The sequence below is a fragment of the Microtus ochrogaster genome, chromosome 10, assembly GCF_000317375.1.
Source record: "Microtus ochrogaster isolate Prairie Vole_2 chromosome 10, MicOch1.0, whole genome shotgun sequence".
Taxonomy (NCBI): Eukaryota; Metazoa; Chordata; class Mammalia; order Rodentia; family Cricetidae; genus Microtus; species Microtus ochrogaster.
Window position 1 is genome coordinate 76,610,969 of NC_022016.1, and position 14,256 is coordinate 76,625,224.

The following is a 14,256-nucleotide window of genomic DNA, read 5'->3' on the forward strand; positions in this document are numbered from 1 at the left end:
GGGGTCGCCTGGCGCTCGGCTCCGCCCCGCGCGGCTCCCACCCGGCCGCCTCCTCGGGTCCCGGCAGCGCTCACCGTCTCGGGAAGTTTCTGTGCGGGCCTGACGGCCGTCAGGTGAACTCCGGCGGAGCTCGCACGGTGCGAGGCTCGCCCTCGGCAGAGCAGGATTCGCTCAGCTTTGCTCACGGGCGGGAGAGAGCGCTGCCGAGCCCCCCCACCCCCACCCCCTCAGGTCCCCCAGTCGCATCCCGCCCGGGCGCTTGTCCCACTCGCGCTCTGCCCGCCCGTGTTAACTTCTGCGCTGCTCCCCTTGCAGACTTTCCCACCCGTGAGGGGCAGGCTCTGGTCGCCGTCCTGGGGACCAACAGTGCCAGCCTTCGACAGGTGGGCGGCTCTGTCCGCCCCGGCGGGCGCGGGGGGCCACAGCGGAGATAACTTCCCAGGACGATTTCTGCCCAAAGCGGTTTTGTCTGTCTGTCCGTCTGTCCGTCCGTCCGTCCGTCCGTCTGTCTGTTCGTCTGTCCGTCCGTCTGTCCGTCTGTCTCTCCGTCTCTGCCTCTCGCTTTCTCTTTCTTCAGAGCCGGGTCCTCGAGTTTCCTAGGAAACCTCTGAAGATCATTCACTCAGGAGGGTTCTCGGTCTCTGTAAAACCCGAGTCGTCCTCTCACTACGACAACCAGGCGGATGAGGTGCTACACACCTGCCGGTCCAGCCATCTCCACTATCCAGGAGTTTGTTCTCCCCAGAGCTGGGGACTGTACCCACCTCAACCTTACAGGCTGCCCTGTGATAGCTCCCTGCCATCTTGCCTCCTCGGCCTAGATTTGCCTGTACTTAAGCTAAAGCTCTACACTTAGAGCATGTGCTTGGCCAGTAGACATTTTTGTGTTATGATAAAGAGTTCTTGAGGTGTTTTTTTCTCCCTAATATTTCGGGATAGAGAGAAAGGAAGTATTTTCCCCAGGAACCAGGATGGAGATTTTTATTTACTTACTTATTTTGAAACAGGTAGACCAGGCTGGCCTTGAACTCACTACTAGTCAAGAATGACCTTGAACTTTGGATAATTCTGCCTCCCAAGTGGTGGGCTCACGGCTGGACCCCACTATGCTAAGTTTATTTATTACCAGGGCTCAAACCCAAGGGCTTCTCTGGTAGCTGAGCCACTTCCCCAGCAAAGGTGATTTTATATAAACAGTATGTGTGTGTTTACAGCTCTTCAGGTAAAGAGTCTCAGTGTCCAGGAATGGCCTCCCAAACTGCGTTTTACATTTCCAACCTTATTTCCTGTGGGTCACTGTGTTTTGATCAGCAGATAGCAGGGAAGAATTTTTAAGATGGAGCCTTTAACTGGTCTTGGTCATGAATCTGTTTGGAAGGATCCCTCTGAAACTCAAATTTGAGGAATGGAAACATTGAGTTTTGGGTGTTGACTTGGTGAGTCTAGTTAGTGCCCTGCCTTAAACATGATCTCTGTTGGCAGTCTGTTGTGTTCTGACTCTGTTGGCTAATTCTGGCAGTTTCCCCTCTCAAAGATTTTGTTCCCTTGAAGACCTGTGTACAGTTGCTTCTCGGTTCTGTGCCACTCGCCTTTCTCCTCCATGGGACTGTGCTTTTAGTTTCTGCTTACTATCATTCATCTCTGGAAGTTTGCTTCGAGCTCTTTCTTTTTATAGTCACTTTCACAATTTACATACATTCTTGCGGGTATGTATTTAGGTGTTAACAGTATCCAGAGCAAGTGCTGAATCACCAAGGGGAATTGTCCTTAGTGCTTCATGTTTGAATTTATATTGATAATTCAAATAAGTCAATTTAGAATATTTTGCTACTAAAATACCAAGATACAGTGAGATTATATTGTAAAGGAACAGAAAAAAAACCCTTTTTAAAATATTTACTTATGTATCTTCTTCCTTTAAAACTTAGTAAATTGTGTTTCTTAGATTTAATTAACATGTATGAGTGTTTTGCCTGCATGTATACATATATATAAGGGCATGTGCATGCCTGGTGCCCACATAAGTCTCCTGGAACTAGAGTTGTCAATGGTTATAAACCACCACGTGGGTAACCCCAACCTGATTTCTCTACAAGAGCAACAAGTGTTCCTAACCTGAGCTGCACCATCTCTACAGCCCCTGTTCTTTATGTGTGTTTATGTGTGTGTGTGTGTTTGTGCGCGCACTTTGAGACATTCACACTGTGTAGCCTTGGCTGCCTGGAGCTCTGTAGACCATGCAAGCCTCAAATTCATAGTGTTTATACCTACTTCTCTCTTAGATTTCATCTTTTTTTTTTGTTTTGTTTTTAAGTTAGGTTAATTGGGTCTGGTGGCACATGCCTATAATCTCAGCACTTGTGAGTTGGGGGCAGGAGGAACGCTGATGGTTTAAGACTAGTGTGAGCTACATGGAATGTGTGAGTTAAGCCAAGGCAGTGCAGAGAGACTGTCCAAAGTGTGTGTGGTGCACAGGTGCGTGTGCCTGTTGAGTGCATGAAGAGACCAGAAGAGGATGTCAGTCCTTGAGACAGATCTCACAGTGCATGGGACTTGCATTTTGGGGAAGTGGGCCAGCTAGCCAGTGGGTTCTTGAGATCTGCTTGCTCTGCTTTCCAGTGCTGGGGTTACAGACATACTCAGCCATAGTGGGCTTTTTATGTGGGTACTGAGGATTTGAATTCTGTTCCTCATGCTTTGCCTACTGAGCCATCTTCTCAGTTCCTCAAATTTTTTATTTAAAAAAAAATTTTAACTGCTTGAACTACGTCAAGTCAGATAGTGGTGTAACTTGGTTTCACATTCATTATTGATCTATTTATGTCACCATCTGTTCTGTTTTCTGCTCTTCTAACACACACAGACAGGTGTACTCAAGTGAGATTCTTCAGGGCAGAGACATTGTGGAGGGTAGGCAGTGTATGGCTGTGTTGCCGTTCTGACCCAGGTTCTTAGACTTAAGTGATCCTTCCACCCCAACTCTCCCAAGAAGCTGGGATTATGGGTGTGTGCCACTGGGCCCAGCAAAGGATATTTTAAAACTCATCTCTTTCCCCAATCTTTTATTTGGAAGAAAGTGATTGATAACTCTTGCTGTCTATGCAAAAACTGTTAAAGGGCTCTTTGGCAGTTATGAAGATTAGCCAGATGCTAGTTTCTGCCTCCAGCAGTTAGATGATCAGTTTGGAGTAGGTTCACCCATTTATATTCATTCATTCATTCATTCATTCGTTCATTCAGAGAGAGAGAGAGAGAGAGAGAGAGAGAGAGAGAGAGAGAGAGAGATTGTTTTTGTTTGTTTTTGAGACAGGGTCTTTATCCCTGAGTGTCCTGGAACTTACCTGTAAGCTTGCCTTCACCTCCCAGGTACTAAAATTAAACAAATATGCTATGCAGTTTTTAAAATATTAGATGTAGCACACTGCATTTGGTCGGTTTTTAGCTTTTTAGCCCTTATCACTTAAAGAGAAATAACAAATTGGAGAAAAATGTGAAAAATTTTTAGTTTATGGTTCCCTTCCCTTTTGAATGCCTGCCACAATCCTTTCTTTAGGAAAAGATTAAAATGAAATTTTGCCTTCTAGAGATGATAGACTACTAAATTAAGAAAATGAGTGCCATTTTTAGCTTTGCCAGTAGATATGGCAGTGAGTAAAATCTCTCCGTGTCTGCTTTCTTAGCCTTAAAAATTGATCTACATTAGTTAGGAGCTCTGGCTGCTCTTCAGGAGAACCTGGTTCAATTCCTAGCACCTTTCTGGTAGCTAACGGAGCTCTATAAATCTAGTTCCAGGTAATGCAACCCCATCTTCTGGTCTCCCCAGGCACTGCTAAAAGGTGCCGATATAACTTGTAGGCAAAACACCCATACACATAAAATAAAAATAAGTGAATTAAAAATTATTCAACAAATAATGTTGAGTATTTGCTTTTTGCCAAGAATTATTCTATCTTAGAATATACCAACAAACAAAATAGTAACTTTTGAAACTTAAAGACAAAAATGTGGAGCTTGGATTTTAATAGGGGAGTTTGAAGGCTATTACATACTTTTCCAGCCCCAACATTCTGTTTTGTAAATCTTGCCTGACAATGTGCTGATTTTCCCCAGTATTTAGTATGGCACAGCCTTATGTTTCTCCTTTCAATTGTTTTCTTGTTGATGAGTAAAATTCAAATAGAAACATGATGGTGCAAGCTAATCCTAGCCTGTGGGAATCTGAAGCAGGATTATTGTGAATTTGAGGCCAGAATGGCAACAAAGTAAACTGCAAGTCTGCCTAGGCTACAGAGAGCTTGTATCTGAAAAGACGAAAACACCCAAGCCTAGATGAAGCCTAGATGAAGAGCTACAGGCAGTTAATGTAGAGAGAGGGAGAATTTCTTTCCTAGGGATGAACCCCCCTAATTGGTTATTTAATACCAAGTCATCAGCCTGAAAAACATGCGGATGAGCTATTCTAAATGAACTCAGCAGGTTGTATTTACATATTTATTCATGTACATATATGTGTTTGTCAATAATAAGAAAAGAAAAAGAGGCCATGAATTAGAGGGGAGGAGCTAGACATGAGAGGGGTGGGAGAGGGGGTGGGGAAGTGATGTAAATGCAGCACACATACAAAATTAAAAAAAAAAAAATTGGGAGGCCGGGCGGTGGTGGCGCAGCCTTTAATCCCAGCACTCGGGAGGCAGAGGCAGGCGGATCTCTGAGTTCGAGACCACAGCCTGGTCTACAGAGCTAGTTCCAGGACAGGCTCCAAAGCCACAGAGAAACCCTGTCTCGAAAAACCAAAAAAAAAAAAAAAAAAAAAAAAAAAAAAATTGGGAAAAGGAAAAACCTGAATGAGAAAGATCCGATTTTTGGGTTTTTGGTAGATTAAAGACGGGTAATGTTTTCTTTCTTTTTGAGCACTTTGTATCAAACCCAAGCCTTATGAATGCTAGGTAACCAACCACTCTACCACTGGGTATTTCCTGATATGCAGCCCTGCTGACCTGCGCTCAATAGAGATCAGTCTGGTGTAGCCTCCCAGAATGCTGGGAATAAAGATGTGAACTATGCCTGGCCTAGTAAATTTAGGTCATGAAACACCATGACCTAAAACAAGTTGGGAAGGAAGGGTTTTATTTGGCTTACACTTCCACATTAATGAAGAAAATGTCAATCAATTAAGGAAGTCAGGATAGGAACTCAAAACAGGGCAGGATTCTGAAGGCAGGAGCTCATCCAGAGGCGGTTCTTGCTCAGCCTACTTTTTGATAAAACCCAGGATCACCTGCCTAAGAGTGACTCCACCCACAGTGAACTCACCCCCATCAGTACTAATTAAGAAAATCTACACGCTTGCCTGCAGCCAGGTTTTATGGAGGCATTTTCTCAGTTGAGGTTCCCTCCTCTAAGCTTGTGTCAAGTTAATGTAAAACTTTTTCTTGCTTTAAATCCTAGCACCCTGGAGGCAGAGGCAGGCAGAACTCTTGCTTTTGGGGCCAGCCCAGTCAAGGATACACAGAGATGCTGTTTAAAAAAACAAAACCAAACAATTTTTTTTCTACTGTCCATTTCTTTTTCTAATGTCTATATCCCAAGTGGTACTTCAGTTAATAATTCATTTTAGAAATGGGTGAGGTAATTTATATAAGGCAGGAAATAGTAGACCTAAGTTTTTGTTGTTGGTGTATGGGTGATTTTGTTGTTATTTTGCCCCTAACTGTAGCTCAGTACCAAGGCTGGCCTTGAGCTCTGGATCTTTGTTGCCTCAGCCTTCCAGATGCTGAAATAACAGGCACATACAATTCCTCACTAATATCTAAGATTGGAGCTAAGATACATGAAATTAAAAGCTGTTACATTATACTTTTTTGTGTGTTCTGGATGTATAGACTGATGTATGTCTTTTAAAAATTCTTTTTCAGTATATGCTTTGTTTTAGTTGGATAATAAGTTTCCTTTCTTTTTTCTTTTAGAGACATAGTCTCACTATGTAGTTCTTGTGATTTGTAACTTGCTTTGTATACCAGGTTGACCTCAGTCTCACAGAGATCAGTCTTTGCCTCCTGCATGTTGGGATTAAAAATGCCTAGCCCAGTAGTAAATTTCTTGAAGAAGGGAGCTTTGACTCACAGATCTTGCGTGCTTTTGTTGGTATCTGGATACAATTGTGGGTGTATTAGTACCTCCATTATGAGCTTTTTATTTGATAAAAAATATGATAAAATGAATATCTTAAATACTTACTATTCAGATTAAATTGAAGTTTTCTTACTTAGTATATAAAGGTTTTTTTTTGAAGGTATAGGGCTTTGTGTTTGCTTGTTGGGTCCAGTTTTCTACCCCTGAGCTAAACCCATGGTCCAGCTTTGTTGTTGTTGTTCTTGTTCGTTTGACAGGTTCTCACTGTGAAGTAATGGCTAGCCCTGAGCTTCCTCTGGAGACCAGGATTATCTCCAGTTTACAGAGATTCTCCTGTCTCTGCCTTCTGGGTACAGGGATTAATAGAGGCGTGCATCTCCATGCCCAGCCAGTATTTAATTTTTATATTAATTTTTAAAAAGTATTTTCTGTGTGTTTAAGCTCGATGCCTGTGTATCTCAATTTTTGGGAATTGAGTCTCACTTACTATGTGGTTCTAGGGATCAAGTTAAGGTCCTTAGGCTTGTAACAAGCACTTTAAACCAAAGGGACTTGTAAGTTGTTTCTTAAAATAAATAAATAAATGAACCAAAAACCCTTTGTATGACCTAAAACCAGTAAGTACTGTGGCAGGCCAAAGCTGGAAAATCCTGTGTTTGAGACTAGCCTTGGCAACATATAAAGTTCTGGGCCAGGGTTAGAAGCATAGTGAGATAACTTAAAAGAAAATGAAGCAAAACCAAGACTGAGTGTGTTGGTGTACATCTGTAATTTTAAGTGCTGAGTATGCTGGCAGAGGATGATCAGGATTTCAAGGTCATTCTTGGTTACATGGCAGATTCATAGTCTTTGTTATGTCAAAAACTCTGTCTTAAGCCAAAACCACAAACAACAAAGATCCCAAACGGAATACATAAGCCTCAAATGCAATAAGCAATATAAGATGCTTTGTTTATTTGAGAACGGGTTTCCTTCTGTTTTCTAGACTGATCTTGAGTCGCAATCTTCATGCTTCAGCTTTTAGTGTGCTGGGATATGTAGTTTTGTTGTTGTTTTTTTAAAATTACAAGAATGATACAATTTTGTTACAGAAAATTTGGAAATTGGAAGGGGATATCTCCCATAACTTCAATTTCTGCTATTTCTTTACTCATTTATTTTGAGATTTGATCTCTCTTTGTAGTTCAAGGTGGTTTTGGAGTTCATGTGTCAGCCTCCTGATGATATTACAGGTGTGTGTCATTTTGAGTTTATTTTTATTTCATGAAAACCTAGAATGTGTAGTTGGGCGAAGGTGGTGCACACCTTTACACCCAGTATTTGGGAGGCAGAGGTAGGTGGATCTTTGTGAGTTTGGTCTGTAGAGCGAGTTCCAGGACATTCAGGGCTACACAAAGAACTCTATAGGGCTGAAAACAAAACCACTACATGTACTAGTAAACATATCAATTTATTACTTCAATTTAACAATTATAGCAATAAATACAGGATAGAGTTTGAAAATTACAACTGTTTTCACAATCAGGAAAAGAATATTTTTTCAACATGACAGATTTAAGTTTCTAGTGTGGGAAAGGTGCAGTGGAAAATGTTTCCCTTTTTTGCCTGCTATATTTTTAATATTGAGTATATGGCGTATTCTCGGGAAGTCTCTGCTTACTCAAGAGACAACTAGTCATTGTTAAAATGTTTCAGGATAGTCAGCACTTGGGAAGGATTGGTTTAGTTAGAATTAATTAGGATCACATGGGTTTGTGCAGTAGCCTCTCAGGGACAATTAAGAGTGCATTCCTTTATTTTCATCTGTTTACAAGCTAATGTTAGCAACAGGCTGATAGACTGTCCCCAGTTGCCTCGCTTTAAATGTTCATTAGGGCATTTTACTTGCATTCCAGAGAAATTAAAACCCAAATTTGCAAAGAAGTTTTTGTAAAATTGTACTCTGGAAACAAAAGCAGAAAAATAATTTTTCAGAAATCCTAATTTTTTTTGCTTGTTGGTAGAAAATAATAAAAGAAAAGGTAATGTTAGGCAAACCATATTTTAGAATTTCATTTTAAAACATTTTAATTCTCACTAAAAAATGTGCTTTTGTTAAAAATTATCTTTAGGGGCCAGTGGGATGGTTTAATGGTTCAATATCGGTAAAGACCTTTGCTGCTAAGCCTGATAATTTTGAGTTTGATTCCCAGGACCCACATGGTGGAAAGAAAGACTGACTGCTGCCAGTTGTGTATGGACTAATGCATCTGTGCAATGGCGTGTGTTGCTGACACAGCCACATACAGTGGTAATACTTTAAAAATAAAAGAAGTAGCTGGGCAGTGGTAACGCATGCCTTTAATCCTAGCACTTGTGTGGCAGAGACAGGTAGATCTCTGTGAGTTCAAGGCCAACCTGATCTACAGAGCACTTTCCAGGACAGGCTCCAAAGTTAGAGTTACCCTGTCTCTAAAAAACAAACAAATAAAAGAGAGAAAAGTTATCTTAATTATTAGGAGCTTTAAATAGTCTGAAGATTTTGTAATTTGATGTGTAAGTGGAAAACTAAATAAAAGTGATTTCAGGAGAAAGGCTGGAAGAAAAAAACACTTAAGATTTTATAATATCGTTAATTATAGTTTTTAATATACCTTTAATAGCGAGCATGCATTCCTTCTCTTAGCAATTGATTTAGCATTTTTATATGACACTTGAAAATTTACCCCTTTAAATTGACATCAATAACAAAGTAAAACTATATTCTAAGATTGTAGCTACACTTAGATTTCCTTTCTTTCTTTCCCCATCCTCCTGCTGGCCCTTGTTTATTCCATGATGGCCCAGAATTTGTAGTGTAGCTGAGGATAACCTTGAACTTCTGGTCTTACTGCCTGCACCTCAGTTGAGGATCTTGTGCCACTACACCTGCTTTGCTAGCTTGCTAGCTTTTCTTTTCTTTTTTCTTTTTTTTTCTTTTTGTAAAGTTTTTCGACCATGTGTATGCCTAGTGACTGTGGAAGTCAAAACAGGGCACCAGACCCCTGGAACTGGAGTTATCAAAAGTTGTGAGCTGCCATGTGGGTGCTTGGAAATCAAACTTAGGTCTAATGCAACAAATGCTCTTAACACCGAGCCATCTCTCTCTCCCTCAAAGGGTATATTTATGCTATATATTGCTAACACTGTCTTCCATAGCTTCATCAATATAGTATATGTATATTACACTTTTTATTCAGTGTCAGTTTGACATAAAAATTAGATTTCACCATTTCATTTTGTCATTTCTTCAATTATGGTTAAGGTTGAAATTATTAGTAGTACTATTAGTAGTAATAGTAGTAGTAAACTGTTTAAATTTTCTGTGTTTAAAATTCATAGCCCTTCTCTCAGAGCTTTTGCCAGATCTATATTTTTTTTTCTTTCATTGCTGGATATTGAACCCAAGGCCTTAGGTGTGCTAGGCAAGTGCTGTACCATTGAACCCCAGATCTATATATATTTTTAAAAAATTGTGTGTGTTTTTGCTGCCTACATGTACATATGTACAATATGTGTGTGCGTATGTGCGTGAGTGTGTGTGTGTGTGTGTGTGTGTGTGTGTGTGTGCGCGCGCGCGTGCATGGAGTTCAGATGAGAACATCAGATTCCCTAGAACTGAAATGACAGATGGTTGTGAACCATTATGTGGATGCCAGGAACTGAATCTGGGTCCTATCTGGGTCCTGTAGTTTTATTTTGTGTATGATCTAACAAATAAATCTTGCCTGAAGATCAGAGTGCAAAGCAGCCACACTAGTCATCCATACAAACCAGGCAGTAGTGGCACACATTTTTAATCCCAGCAGCTGTACTAGTTATCCATAGAGGCCTGGAGGTGATGGTGCACGCCTTTAATACCAGCACTGGAGAGGAATATAAGGCGGCATGAGACAGAAACTCGTTGTCTTTTCAGTCTGAAGATTTCGTAGTGGTAAGAGCTCTCTTGTGGTTGGCTGCTTTGTTTCTCTGGTCTTTCAGCTTGAACTCCATTATCTGTCTCTGGGATTTTATTATTTGTGCTACAGGGTGGTGTAGGAGGTTCTTCTGTTCATGTGTTGCTTTCATTAGTTAATGAATAAAGAAACTGCTTTGGGCCTGATAGGGCAGAACCTAGGTAGGTGGAGAAGACAGAACTGAATGCTGGGAGGAAGAAGGCAGAGTCAGGGAGAAGCCATGAATCCTCCACCTCAGATGGACGCCGGTTAGAATCTTGCCGGTAAGCCACAGCCATGTGGCGATACAGAGATTAATGGAGATGGGTTAAACTAATATGTAAGAGTTAGCCAATAAGAAATTAGAGCTAATGGCCAAGCAGTGTTTAAATTAATACAGTTTCTGTGTTGTTATTTCGGGTGTAAGTTAGCCGGACATCTGGGTCGAACAAGTGGGCCCTTTCCTTGCAACAACAGGGTCCTCTGTAAGAGCAACAAGTGCTCTTAACTGCTGAACCTTGTCTCTAGCACTAAATGTAGATTTTTTTGTTTTTTTGATACTTTTGAAACTACTCTGACCATGTAGACCAGCCAGCCTTGAACTCAGAGATTTGCCTGCCTTGCCTCTTGAGTGCTGAGATTAAAGAGTGCATCATCACACTGAGAAGCAGACAGAAATATATATATATATAAAATTTCTAAAGTATCTCTGCCCCTAAACAGCTCTGTGATCTTGGACATTCTGTTGTTTATTTGTGTAGTAGAAATAAACTATCATTTAGGCATGTTGTAACTACAAAATGAACCAAGCAATTAAAAAAAGATAATAATTGTATTAGTCAGGGTTCTCTCTAGAGCAGTGGTTCTCAACCTTTGAGTTGTAACCCATTTGGTGGGGGGATCCCATATCAGATATCCTGCATATCTGCAGGCTATTTACATTATGATTTATAACAGTAGCAAAATTACAGTTAGGAAGTAGCAACAAAATTAATTTATGATTGGGGATTACCACAACATGGGGAACTATATTATAGGGTCCCAACATTAGGAAGGTTGAGAACCATATATGTATGTGTGTGTGTGTGTGTGTGAGAGAGAGAGAGAGGGGGGGGGAAGGGGGATTATTAGAATGGCTTATAGACTGGTCCAGCTAATCCAACAATGGCTGTCTACCAATGGAAGGCCAAAGAATCCAGTAGTTCACTCCATGAGGTTGGATGTCTCAGCTGGTCGTCAGCATGTGCTGGAATTCCAAAGGAGTAGGCTCTAATGCCAGTGAAGGAATGGACTTGCTCTAGCAAGAGCAAGCAGGCAAGGAAAAAGCCAGTTTCCTTCTTCCATATTCTTTATATGGGTTGCCAGCAGAAAGTGTGGTCCAGATTAAAGGTACATCTTCTTACCACAAAAGAGCTGGATTAGAAGTGGGTCTTCCCACTTCAAGTGACTTGATTAAGAAAGGAAAAAAAAATCCCTCACAGGTGTGCCCAGTCAATTGGGTTTTAATTAAGTCTAGTTATAGTCAAGTTGATAACCAAGCATAGCCATCGTACCTAGGTGGTGGTGGCGGCGCACACCTTTAATCCCAGCACCCAGGAGGCAGAGGCAGGTATATCTCTGAGTTTGAGGCCAGTCAGAGTTGCAAATAGAGGAACCCTGTCTGGGCAGGAAGATGGGGAGAGTGGGGGAGGGGCAGGGATGGAAAATAGCCATCACGATACATGAAGCTGCCGATAATTTTTTTTTAGGCTTCCTGTAGTTTTCTGTTTAAGATACCTTGGTTAGTGCTCTGTAATTTTCTGTTACATAAATCTGAACTTTGACACTTCTGTACCAAAACTCGGAGCCAGGTAGAATAAATTTACCTTTCTTATATAAATAATGCTTTCAAATGAAAGGTTGGAGCTGTTTCTGAAACTCATTTTGCTGCTAAAGATAATCGAGGATGTTTGTTTAATTGATGGTGGTGGTTATTGTGGAATATTTATGCAAAAATGTGTTGCGTTTGTTTAACTATGTAAAGGTGTGTTGCATTTGTTTATTTTTCGGGATAATTGTTTAACTGTAAAAGTGTGTTGCATTTGTTTATGTTGCAGAATATTTGTTTAACTTTATAAAGATGTGTTGCATTTGTGTAATTACATAAAGATGTGTTGCTGTTTTACCTTGCTTGCCTAAGGCACCTGATTGGTCTAATAAGCTGAATGACCAATAGCGAGGGAAGAGGTATGGATGGGACTTCTGGACAGAGAGAGTAAGTATGAAGAAGAGTTTAGGCTGGAGGGTGGGTGGAGGGAGGGAGAAATGGCTGTTTCACTCATTAAAGAAAATTGAAGCATACAGAAAAATAGCAAAAAGGTTGACATGTTCACAGTTTTTCTGCTGTTAGTTTTTAATCCTTGATTTGACTCGAAATCTTGATCGTCTTACCCCAGCCTCCTGAGGCCTGGTGTGTAGACATGGACCACCATACACAATCAAATTAGAAGGATTTAAGTTGAGTGTATTTACTTTTGTTACAAAGGCCTTTATAGTCTATTAAAGTTTGGTTACTATTGGAAATTGGAAGATTGAAATGCTTCAGTTTGCATCTTCTCTGTAGTTCATGTTGCTCTTGTTCTTAGTCTGTTCTCTACATTCTGTTCTTTGTTTTTCCCCTTGGCATACTTTTATGCATGGTCTTGTGGGTGGATTCTGGACCATCTGGTACTTCAGGACAGTTTAAAACTGATTTTGTTTACTCTATTTGAGCCATAATTTCTTGAAATGTCCTGGTATGTCTTTGTGCTTGACACTTCTCTTTTATATTGTCACTGCTTTCATGATTAATTTTTCCCTAACACATGAATTTTGGCAGTATCAAGTATTCATGGATTAAGTTGATCAAGACTTATTTTTTGTAGGCCTTTACCCCAAATTCCTATAATAAAAACTTCACACCTGTGAATTCAAGGCCAGCCTGGTCTACAGAGTGAGTTCCAGGACAGCCAGGGCAACGCAGAGAACCTATCTTGAAAAACTGAAAAAACAAAACTTCACAAACTTCATTGTTTTGAGATGGTCTTTTTAAAAAATGGGGAATTGTGTGAAATTGTGAATAAAAACATCAAAATTATGGTCCTCCTGCCTCAGCATCCCAAGTGCCAAAATTAGTCACTGTGGTGGTTAAAAAAAAATTGGCCCCCAAAAGGTGGCGCTATTAAGAGATGTGGCTTTGTTGGAGGAAGAGTGTCAATGTGGGGGTGGGTTCTGAGGTTTTGACTTCCTCTTGCCTCTGAGTCAAGATGTAGGACTCTCAGCTCTAGCACCACATCTGTCTGCATGCTTCCATGCCCTCTGCCATGATGATAATGTACTGAACCTCTGAGACTGTAAGCAAGCCACCTCAATTAAATATTTTTATTTATAAAAGTTGTCATGGTCATGATTCTCTTCACAGCAATAAAAAAAAAAAACCCAAGACAGTCACATTGTTTTTCTTTTTTAGAGACGAGGCCTCTTGTAGCCCAGGCTGGTCTTGAACTTGCTTTATAGCTGAGGATGACCTTAAATTCCTGACCCTCCTTAGCTCCAAAGGGCTAGATAGCATTACAGGTGTGTGCCACCATTCCTTTTCTGCTTGTCCTTTTGAAGTTGAAGAATCCTTTGCCAGATCTGAGATTATAAAGATTTATCCCCAACACAATTTTTTTTTTTTAAAAAAAAGACAGGTTTTACCTCAGGCAGGCCTGGAACTCAATAACTGTGTAGACCAGGCTGGCCTCAGACTCACAGCAATCCCTTTGGTTCTAACTCCTGAATGTTGTGATTAAAGACATAGCCTAGAGATTGTTTTTTGTTTGTTTGCTTTTGCTTTTAAAAGAGTTTCAGGTCTTAATTAGTTCCTTGATTGATGCATTTTTAGGTAATGAAAAAAAGGTTTTTTTTTACGTGTGTGTGTGTGTGTGTGTGTGTAGATGTTGGTCGAAGGACAACTTGTGGGAGTAGGTTTTTTTCATTCCATCATATGGGTTCTAGGGATTGAACTCAAGTTGTAGGCTTAGGGAGAAGCACCCTTACCCTCTGAGCCATCTCTCTGGTTCTTTGAGTTAATTTTTATATAGGATGTGAAGGGTCCACTTTCATTCTTTTGCTTGTGTTGCAGTATCCCAGCACCATTTGTCAAATAATC

General features: G+C 40.7%; 1 protein-coding gene across 3 annotated transcripts in view; it reads left to right on the plus strand.

Moving 5' to 3' along the window:
• Positions 1–14,256, plus strand: part of Eps15 (epidermal growth factor receptor pathway substrate 15) — a 101,890-nt gene that overhangs the window by 389 nt on the left and 87,245 nt on the right. The window lies entirely within an intron of this gene.